Raw genomic sequence first — 11,977 nt, forward strand, 5'->3', positions numbered from 1 at the left:
TTTTTCGTGCTAACCACGTCACAGTTGTAAAAGACCAGTAATGTTCACTGCTAAACTTTACTCAAACACACACACACAAAAAAAAAAATCAATCGAATCGTACTTGTTCATTATACGATGACGATTAGAAAAAAGTCTGATTCGCATCACATTTCAATCTTCCAATCCTTCGACGCTTTCAATTTTTAAAGTTTGACGCGAATCATTTTAATCTTCTCATTTCTCAATGCTTTCAATATTTCCATTTCTCCATAGCCAACAAACCGGAAGTCTAAGATTCGAGTTTCGTTCTCACTTGGGCTCATCAGTTGAACACATCCAAACTCTGGATTTGAAACCTGAATCTTTTGCATACGAGGTAAGAACACTACCACTTAAGCAACCGACATTGAGTTTCGAATCCTGAGTTTAGATGTGTTAAAGTGATGTGCTCAAATGAGGATGAAACTAAAGTCTTGGACTTCCGGTTTGTTGGCTATCATGTCTCGTGTGAGCTGCGAAGTTGTTGGGCTGTGGAAATGATTATACACACCACACACACACACACACACACGCATATATATATATATGTATAAATATATATATATATATATATATATAAATATATATATATATGACTACTTCATTTAATCACATAAATTAATATACGAAAGTATAAATTTATGCGTAAATAAGTATTTACTTCAACAGTGCTCAATACATAGGTAGAGCTAGATAGTAAGTTCTAAATATATATATGGCAATTAAGCTACACAGAATATTCTGCATTTCATCCATAAGCCTGACGAATCCTAGCATGGATGCAATGAGGAATATTCTGTGTAGCTTAATTGCCATATATATTTTTATAACTTACTATATATATATATATATATATATATATATATATATATATATATATATAAAGAGATATAATTTTTTTTTATTTTTGGCTTAAATTGGCTGATGGCATAGGCTGGATAATTTGTTTATCACATCTATAAAAACAATGTTCTAATAATTTAAGCAAATACTCCTGAGGTTGAAATAAATTTCCGTAGAGGTGAAAAATTTGAAAATATTTCCAATCTGATGAAAATAACTAAAATACTTCTTCGTCGTCGTCGTCGTCGTCGTCGTCGTCGTCGTCGTCGTCGTTTTTGTTGTTTTTTTTGTATGAAAAACACAAAATCTTCAGGCGATTCTAGCTAAAAAAAAAAATAAAATAACAAATAAACAAGGTCGAAAGAAACGCGATACCGTATCGAAGAAGAATTTGCAAATATTTCCAAATTGATTCTCTTCGTTGTTGTTGTATCATGAAATCCTCGGGCGATTCTGCATATATATGTGTGTGTGTGTGTGTGTGTGTGTGTGTGTGTGTGTGTGTGTGTGTGTGTGTGTATTTGTCTACCAGAAACACGTATTCACTTTAGGAAAACGCAGGATGTGCCTTGAGAGGGTTAAAGACTATAAATTTACCAAAAAATATCTTGTTAAAAAATGTCATTGATCACTAGTTGTATAATATATATATATATATATATATATATATATAACTACTTCATTTACTCACATAAAATTAATATACGAAAGTATAGATTTATGCGTAAACTTTAAGTATTTACTTCAAAAGTTCTCAATACGTATGTAGAGCTAGTCAGTAATTTATAAAATATATATGGCGATTAAGCTACACTGAATATTCTGCGTTTCATCCACTAAAGGATTCGTCAGGCTTATGCGTGAATTCTGTGGTTGTTTCTTGTTTTTATATATGTTGAGGATTTTAGTTAGCCAATCAGCTTTCTAGTATCGACTGCGCCCCTTCCTATCAGCCAATGGGCATGCATTTTATCGAACAAAGGATCTGTTTTAGAACTAGGTTAGTGGTTTAAGGTAGACGTTTTCCTCCCTTTTTTTATATATATATAAATATACATATGTGTACACACATACATGCACACATACATACACATATATATATACATATATGTGTGATCGTTTATGTATATTCATGTTTATTTAATTTATTTATTTGTTTGTTTTCTATTGTTTTTGTTAGTCTTAAAGCTATTTTGTATCGCTATCCTAGAGTAAGTTTTATTTTGTGAACACAGTTGTTTGCTATTTCTCGTCTATGGTTTAATAGATTTTGGGGTTCTTTAAAGTACAGGATAGCAAATTTTTCATGGAGGCATAATTTATATGGGTCGTCCAAATGTCTGCACATGGTAGCTTGTTTTATTATTTTCCATTCGACTACCGATGAATGTCCACTTTCTTTGAGTTCCCAGTATTTATTCGCTAGTGTTGTTTTTATACGGTGTTTTTTTATTTTTGAATGTACTTTTGTGGTCATAGTATCGGGTTTTGAAATCCAAGGAAGTCATGCCTACATAATTTTTCTTGTTATTCGGGTTTTCTTTCGCAAATATTGTTGCTTGATAAACTACGCTTTTTGTTAGACATTTATTTTGAACTGGGCAAAGTGTGCGGTGTCTACAGTTGCATTTATCTTGTTCGTTATTAGTACTTTTATTTATGGTCTGGTTGTTCTTGTCCGGGGTTGGTTTGTTATTATTATTATTATTATTATTGTTATTATTATTATTATTATTATTATTATTATTATTATTATTATTATTATTATTATTTCTACTAGTGTTGGTTTTATTTTTGTCATGGTGTCTACTTTTTTTATTGTTTATTTTGTTGTTGTTTACATTGTTTTTATTTACTATTTTGTTATTATTTGCTTTAATTTTATCATCTCAAAATTTTCGCAACAACTGTAGGATAACTTTAAGGTATTTTTATTGAAGTTTTTTTGTAAGGGGTTGGTTGCGGGAAAGTGTTTTTCAATAAGATCTAGAAATTTCTTGCCAAGTTTTGTTTTTAACATTTGATTGTATGGGGCCCGTATACCAAATTATAGTTCTTTTTCTTCTATTTTTAATTTTATTATAGTTGTTGGTGTTTTGTTGCTTATATTTGATATCGATATTTTTGTATCCATTATTTTTTAGGGCTGTTTCGTAGATATTGGTTGACCTGTTAAATGCCTTTTCATCGCTTGAGTTATTACTGAGTCTACTTACGATCGAGTTAGGAATGTGTTTTATAATTGATGGTGGGTGGTTGGACTTAGGGTTTACGTAAATTGGAGTAGCGTTATCTTTTAAGTATGGTTCATATGTGTTTTTATCTAAGTTTAACGTGACGTCCAGGAAGTTTGTTATTTTTATGTTAGCTGATATGTCTGCTTTTAGGCCTAATTTTTCATTTCCTTGTGTATGATTTTCTTAAAGTTTTCTCCCTTGACTTTGTTGGAGTTTTTTATTATAGCTAGTCCGTCATCTCTATATAGGCCGATATGCGTAGTATCGAATATGCTTGTGAGGATATATAGAATGAATAATCCCACAAGATCTGATGCCTCTGCAGAGTCTCTGGCACCCATCGCCAAATCGAATGAATTTTTCATTTTAGTTTTTATCCATTGGTTATTGTTATTTATTAGAACTGATTTTCTACATTTTTTAATGATGTTGATTTCTTCTGAGGATATATCAGTGTATGCCTCGGCAAATTCTAGGGCAATGTTAAAAAGTTCTTCGGATATCGAGGGATAAAAGTCTCTGATGATGAACGTACATTTATCTTTGTTTTCTATATTTTTAAACCAGGTGATTGCTTCGGTAGTATTTGCCCACTAGTTTAGTTCTAGGTCTGGTTTGATTTGTTTGTTTACTCGAAAAAGTATAGTTTTGCTAATTCTACCTATTTCTGGTTTAGTTGGGTTTATCAGGCGGGTGCTGGGATTATTATTAAAGTCCCATTTGTGGTCTTTAAGCAGAATGTATGCCTCTCTAGGTTTCAATTTGCCAACTTTATCACGAATTTTTAGTTTATCGGTAATTTGTTTACTTTCAGTATTTATTATATCTATGTAGTCGCATTCGTTTGTGTCTAGTTTTTTGTAGTTTTTTGTAATGTTTTCTGTGATTAGTTTGTTATATTCTTGCTTATCTATTTTATAAAAGTTTCTGGTTTTATCTGCTTTTACAAAGATTTTATTAGAGTTTTTTATGTTTCTAATGATTTTGTGTAGTTTCCGTTGGAAATTGTTAGGTTGATTGTGGAATTCTAGGTTTTTAATTACATTTAAAAGGTCATTTTCCAAGTTTATGAAAAGGTCTACTGTTTTCGCATTTTTAAGGGTTTTAAAACCATAGGATTCTTTTTTGTTTACATTTTCATTTTTAAGGAAGAAATTTGCTCGCCATCGCATTCGGCGTATTAGTTCATCTGTTTTTTTGGATTAATTTAATAATATAGCTATGCTTGCTGGGTGTGGGGATGTTTTTTAGTGATGTTTCGAAATTAACTCTTTCCATATCTATTTTTAATGTGGTGAAATAAATTCTTTTGAGAGTGCTCGACTGTTTTAGGAGCTAAGTATAACTATTTACTCACATAAAATTAATATACGAAAGTATAGATTTATGCATAAACTTTAAGTATTTACTTCAAAAGTGCTCAATACGTAGGTAGAACTAGTTAGTAATTTATAAAATATATATGGCGATTAAGCTACACTGAATATTCTGCGTTTCATCCACTATAGGATTCATCAGGCTTATGCGCGAATTCTGTGGTTGTTTCTTGTTTTTATATATGTTGAGGATTTTAGTTAGCCAATCAGCTTTCTAGTATCCACCGCACCCCTTCCTATCAGCCATTTTATCAAACAAAGCATCTGTTTTAGAACTAGGTTAGTGGTTTAAGGTAGACGTTTTCCTCCCTTTTTTTTTCATATATATAAATATACATATGTGTACACACATACATGCACACACACACATATATATATATATATATACATATATGTGAGATCGTTTATGCATATTCATGTTTATTTAATTTATTTATTTGTTTGTTTTCTGTTGTTTTTGTTAGTTTTAAAGCTATTTTGTATCGCTATCCTAGAGTAAGTTTTATTTTGTGAACACAGTTGTTTGCTATTTCTCGTCTATGGTTTAATAGATTTTGGGGTTCTTTAAAGTACAGGATAGCAAATTTTTCATGGAGGCATAATTTACATGGGTCGTCTAAATGTCTGCACGTGGTAGCTTGTCTTATTATTTTCCATTATTATGAACCATTCACACCTGCGCATTCGTAAAACAGTTAGCAACAACACAGATAAAAATTCGACAACCCCCACGTACCAATTTTTCAATTTTGATCCATTAGCAACCCTTTTTTCCGGATGAAAACGGTGTAAAAAGTTTTCCACATGTCTGAATATACTATATACCAAATTTCAAACCTGTACATCCAAATTCCGTTGAGTATATAGGTTGAGAAGTGTTCTCGCACACACATTTCCACTATATATATGTGTGTGTGTGTGTGTGTGTGTGTGTGTGTTCATGAATAGGCTCCTATAGGGTTGACTATTTTAAAAAACTGATTACATATAATGATAGAAAGTGTATCGAGGATCAGGAATGGGTATGTTTGATCTGGCAGAATGGTGGTTCATAATAATTGTGGGGTCTGCGTTCGCGCCTGGCCCCCAAAGTATGGAAATAGAAAATGAAAAAAAAAAAAACGTTTACAAGGGTTTTTGATATAGATATACATAATAATACTTTGATAAGTATGTTTCAACTTAAATAGGGATGGTATAATAAAATTGTGGGGTCTGCGTTCACGTCTGTACTCCATGGAAATATGGCACAAACTTTAACAAAGACTTTTTATATATATTTGCGTAAGTATACTTTAATAATTATGTTTCAGTTTGAAGAAATATGGTATAATAAAATTATTGAGTGTTCGTTCACGCCTGACCTCCATAGAATCTAAATATGTCACAAAGTTTAACAAGGTTTTTTAAAAGGGGTGAGGGTCCACAATAACACCTTAACTTTAATCTTAATTATCGTTAGCTTTTATTTATTTTTTTTGAGTTGAATCATATTGTGTCAAATAAATTCACCTCATAAATTGACGTTTTTATTAAAGTGAAAGCCAAAAAAAAAAAAAAGATGAAACTTTAGACAATTCTCGACACAAATTTTGCATAACTCAGTTTTTTCCTTCTCCACTTGCACGTGGCACTGTTTCAAAAATAGATAAATAATAAAAAATAAGAATGTTACTTGTTATCGTGTCAAAAGAAAGAAAAAATCCTGCTCACCTGATTACGTGTCTTTTTAAAATCATTTACATAACCTTTTTATTTTTATTTATATATTTGTTTAAGCTTTTTTGTCAGTGTACTAGAAGGAATTCAGTTGTTCACAACCCTTTCTGCGTGTTCTTTACATTGCAATAGTACAACCCTGAATCCGACGATGCAATACTACACCGTTCAATACTGTAAAACTGAAACGAAGCTGTTCTGCTTTAAAAGGGCGCCATTTTCTTCTTATTCATATTTATATCGATTCTTTGCTTTAAAAAACTAAAGTAATTACGTGTTTGCTTTTTTAATATCCCATTTTGCTGTTTCGGATTATTTTACTAAAGTAAGTAAAGCTTCATTATTTTTCAAAACAGTTTTTGTTTCTTTGTTTTTCGATATTTCGTCGATATCATTTAGTAAGAGTGTTTAGCAGAAAAGCCAACAAACGACTACCCGAAAAAATAAATATACAAGAAATAAATGTTACCATAGTCAATAAAAGTTCAGTTCATGTTTTTTTTTGTTTTGAAATAGTTTTTAATGCTCTTTACTTGAAATAATTTCAGCGAACCGAAATTAAATACGAAATTTGAGGCGATAACTACTTAAATGAATTTTTATATGAACTACGCATGCCAAAAATCGAATATTCCTCAAGCACAAAATAACGGAAAACATTAAAATATGTTTATGAATATTCTTTACGTTGACGGAACTCTCTTAAATTGTTAACACAGAATGCTCAGGTGCCCCTCCTTGAAATTGAAAACGGGGCTCTCCATTTCAAAGTCGCTGCCATTTTGATTTTTTTTTAAACCGGTTCGTGAATAAAAAAAAAATTTTTTTTTTATAAACTACTTAAAAATACAAACCAATGAACTTTTCTACCATAAAAGTAACTTTTATTGACTATGGTAACATTTATTTCTTGTATATTTATTATTATTATTATTATTATATATAACATTTTCTCTTTGTAAGGAAACACCACTTTGTTGGTCACTCTTAGCTACGAATGGAAACAAAGTTGATATAAAAAAATATATTTTCGCGAAAATTATCTTTACTTTCATCATATTTTGCTTAGGGTAAACTTTTTTTAGTATCAAAACCTATCTCTTTACAACCCCGTCCTTTTCATAACCTATGATACTTTCATCAATCACAGTCCATTTTCTGTAGGCTGTTTTCGAACCCAGTCAAAGACGGGTACTACTGCTAGTATATATATATATATATATATATATATATATATATATATATATATATATATGCACTCTCATATCAAGTTATACGTCATCAATTATATTTAGATCGTACTAGAAACTCCTGTATCTAAAATTAATACACGCACTATACAAAACAACATACCACATTTAGGGGTCGTCCCTCCTTTTTATAAGGTTTATTTGTGCTGCTTAAAATTCGCACCTGTTAAAATACTGAATATTTCCGTGTCTTTACAATAATTGTTTAGGTCGGGGATGTCTTTATTATTTAACAACAAAATTCTTTTTTCTTATTTATTTTTCGAAAGCTTAGTATTCTTCTTCTTCTTCTTCTTCTTCTTCTTCTTCTTCTTCTTCACCACCACCACCACCACCACCACCACCACGTTTCATTTTATTTAATTATTGTTATGAAAACGCTCCTAGTCGACATTTGAATGATTATTCAGTTTAACCGATTTTAATCTATTTCTGTTGCCTCATTCGATTGTGTAGAGGAAAAAAAAGGAAGGCAAAGAAATTATAAAAATACGCTTCATGGATTATTAATATCCGACCTTCTTTTTTTTTTTTTTTTTTTTCTAATGAAACGTTTTGGAAGCAGATAAGCAGTATTTAATACGACATTTCTATTCAGGTCACATGTTATATATATATATATATATTTCTATGGAAATATAATTTATATCCTTATAATATATACTAATCCTTATTTAAGAAGCTCAATGTAATTACAGAGCAGTGTAATGAATGAATGACAAAAGTCTATATTCCAAAGTTCATGATGTTGACCATCTTATAATTCATTCCTTTAATTCAGTTGACATTTACCATTCTTGACAGTATCTGTTTCGGAGCACAGAATCAATCACTTTATTTCCTTTGGATGGATTGATTGTTGCTATTTCTTCTGATGAGTTAAAGGCAAAATAGATTCACTGGTTAATATAATAATTAAGTGATTGATTTTGTGCTATATGAAACAGATACTGTCAAGAATGGTAAATGTCAACTGAATTAAAGGAATAAATTGTAAGATGGTCAACATCATGAACTTTGTAATATAGACTTTTGTCATTCATTATATATATATATATATATATATATATATATATATATATATATATATATATATATATATATGTGTGTGTGTGCGTGTGTGGAAATTTATTTTTATTTATACCAATCATTTAATTTATGAAGCACGATGTAATTATAGAGCATATAATAAATAAATGACAAAAGTCTATATTCCAAATTGCAATATGTTGACCATCTTACAATTTATTCCTTTAAGTACGTTGGCATGAACAATTCTTAACAGCACCTGTTTCATAGCGCAAAAATCATTCATTTAATTATTATATATTGATCGATATAATAATTAAATGAATGATTTTGCGCTACGAAAGAAGTGCTGTCAAGAATTGTTCATGTCAACGTACTTAAAGGAATAAATTGTAAGATGGTCAACATATTGAAATTTGGAATATAGACTTTTGTCATTTATTTATCACACACACACATATATATATATATATATATATATATATATATATATATATATATATATATAACAGGTATTTCCTGCTAATTACAGTATATCTACTTTCAAAACGTCTCATTAAATAAAAACCAGGGACCATATCGGGTCTTCCTGCTAAAAATAGATTGTTCCGTTGATTCTGAAGTATGAGGTTCACGCAACAACTAAGTTGTCTGAAATCCGCAAAGATGACTTTTTTTTTTATATAGCGGTGAAAACTTGTGTAGAACTATCTAGACTTTTTTTGGAAAAACTGCTAATCTCAGTCGACGTAATTGATTGCCACTGACTGAGCAGATTTTCTATCAGTTTTATTTATCCGAGATGCATGCCTTAATGAAGACGAAGAATGCATAAAGATATAATTTTTTTGATTTTTGTTTTTATTACATTTTCACCCCAAACAAGGCACATTACCACTTTGATGTAGGGGGCTACTATTAGGGACACAGGCTACAGGGGTACTAGGTGGGGAGTTGGGCAGCAAGATGTCGGTTAACATTACACCCAAACTTCCGCATGTCAGTACAGTTGGGGAAGCAGGAACCTGGCAGGGAGTTCCAAAGTCTAGCGGCTTTGGGGAAGAAACTACTGGAGTAGAAGGCTCTCTTACATCTAGGGATCTCTACTGTGAAGGGGTGGGATTTAGCTGTGTGTCGGGGGTGTTTACATCGAGGGGGTACGAGTGCTTGCAGTTCGTCGGAGCATTCACCATTAACGTACTTGTAGAACAGGCAGAGGGATGCTACATTTTGTTGATGGGACAGAAGCTGAAGCTTAGATAACAGTTCAGGACCTATCAGGTTGATGACTCTCTTTTGAACCTTGTCTAGGAGCGAGAAACTAGTAGCAGATGCACCAGCCCAAATATGACAAGAATACTCCATACATGGGCAAATGGTGGCCTTATAGAGATACAGGATACTTTCAGGCATTAGTAGCTTTCTAGCATGGTAGAGAGAACCTACCTTCTTCGCAGCAGTCCTGGCAATGCTCTCAATGTAATTATTCCAGCTCATGTTTCCTGTGAACGTTAGACCGAGGAGTTTAAAAGATGTGCTTTCAGATAAAGAGTCTTTGGCCATTGCTATTGGTGGTAGAGAAGGTTTTCTTGTAGTTATTGAAGGAATCAAGTTTAGTCTTGGCAGCATTGAATGTGACCATCCATTTTTGTCCCCATTCCACTACAGATTGGAGGTCATCCTCTAGTGTTTCTGCCATTTCTTTAGATATGCGTTCATTTGTTTTACTGTCGTGTCTGTTATAGAGTGTGGTGTCATCAGCATATATACCCATCTCAGAGGCTATTTCGTCGGGGAGGTCATTTATGAATATTAGGAATGATAGAGGTCCAAGGATAGACCCCTGAGGCACTCCCGCATTTATATCATATTGTTTGGATGTACAGCCATCGAGGACAACCTGGATTTTTCTCTTATCTAAGAAGGATTTAATTATGTTAAGTATTCTTCCAATGATACCATATGATCTGATTTTTCTGAGAAGACCTTCATGCCATACCCTGTCAAAAGCCTTAGATATATCTAGAGCTCTACCCTCCCCTGCTTTGTCATGATACTAAATGATACTAAACCTCGTGTCTAGAATCCTTATTTCAATTTTGATAAAAATTAATCAAATGATTTTAATTCTAGAAAAAATGTCTAAAATCAAGGGTTTTCAATGAGAAATTACAGTTTACGAAATCCTGCTTAATCATTGTGTAATTAGCACGGATCAGATTCAATGAAAATCTGAAGGATTAAAAGTTTCAAATAGAAAGTTGCACATAGTTGTCACCAAAAAATCCCTTTAAAATATTCTAAGGAAACTGAAATTTAGAAATTACTAGTAGGCCGCCCGGTGTGCCTGCTCATAAAATATGCATACATTTAATTTTTTAATTCATACAAAAACTGAGGCATGTGCATGCGAGTGTTATGTTTTTTTAAACAGTTCACTTCTTGTAAGTAAAAAGAAAATTACTCGAGCTGAGATCAAAACCAAAACCTAAAGACATTGAGTCAAATACGATAACCATTACACCAGCTTGACACGACTTTCCAAAGTGATTTAAAAAAATCTTATAACATAAAGAAGCTGTCATGTTTCTCGATCACGCATGCACAGTTGTGAAACAGTTGACAAACAGATGAAATCCGATGATGCCTACGTAACAATTTGCTAATTGTAATCCCTTAGCAGCTCTTTTTTCCGGATGAAAACCGATTAAAAAGTTTTTCACATGTCTGAATACCCTATATACCAGATTTCAAATCTGTAGATCAAAAATTCGTTTAGTATATAGGTTGAGAAGTGTCCTCTTACACACACACACACACACACACACACACATTTTCACTTTTATAGATAAATGGATTTAGTGATTGATATACAGTGCCACTTGTAAAAATAGCACAAAAAATTGAAGATATCTTAATTTTTTACAAAGCACACACTTTGTCTTTATCCCCTTTTCATAAAATTTACTTAAATTAAATATAACCCACATTACAATTCCTTACACCCAGTAGCTGTGTTCCATAATTCATAATGATCGGTTAATTAGTTTAGATGTTAATCTGGTGCCTGCGAATATATAAACATATACATATGCATAGCTTCATATATGATACAACATAATCACGTTGACACACCGGTTCTTCCCAGATCACCGAAGTTAAGCAACATTGAACCTGGTCAGTACCAAATGGGTGACCATTTGGGAAAACGAGGCGTTGTATGTACTGTAAGGTAAAATATCAGGTTGAGAAACTGGCCCAGTCTACCCTTCTCTAGAGGGTAGATGGGCCTCTCTTAAGCCGTGATAGGCAACCCCTCAAGTGATGACGTCACGATAAAAAATACCTTTGATAACCCTAGCGAAGCATCAAGTATTCAGCTACGGACAAGATTTGAATTACACTACAAACTCGTGTAGTGAGTTCAATCTCACCTGCAGCCGCATGTTATGTTTACATTTTACCTATATGATGAACGCTCGAAAAGTAATGCCTCCTATTT

At 32.1% G+C, this 11,977-nt stretch overlaps 1 protein-coding gene across 11 annotated transcripts in view; it reads left to right on the top strand.

Moving 5' to 3' along the window:
• LOC145243887 (uncharacterized) overlaps positions 1-11,977 on the top strand; it is a 1,140,095-nt gene that overhangs the window by 748,711 nt on the left and 379,407 nt on the right. The gene's annotated exons all lie outside the window — the stretch shown is intronic.

The sequence above is a fragment of the Euprymna scolopes genome, chromosome 22 (genome assembly GCF_053919585.1).
Source record: "Euprymna scolopes isolate OS-2025 chromosome 22, ASM5391958v1, whole genome shotgun sequence".
Taxonomy (NCBI): domain Eukaryota; kingdom Metazoa; phylum Mollusca; class Cephalopoda; order Sepiida; family Sepiolidae; genus Euprymna; species Euprymna scolopes.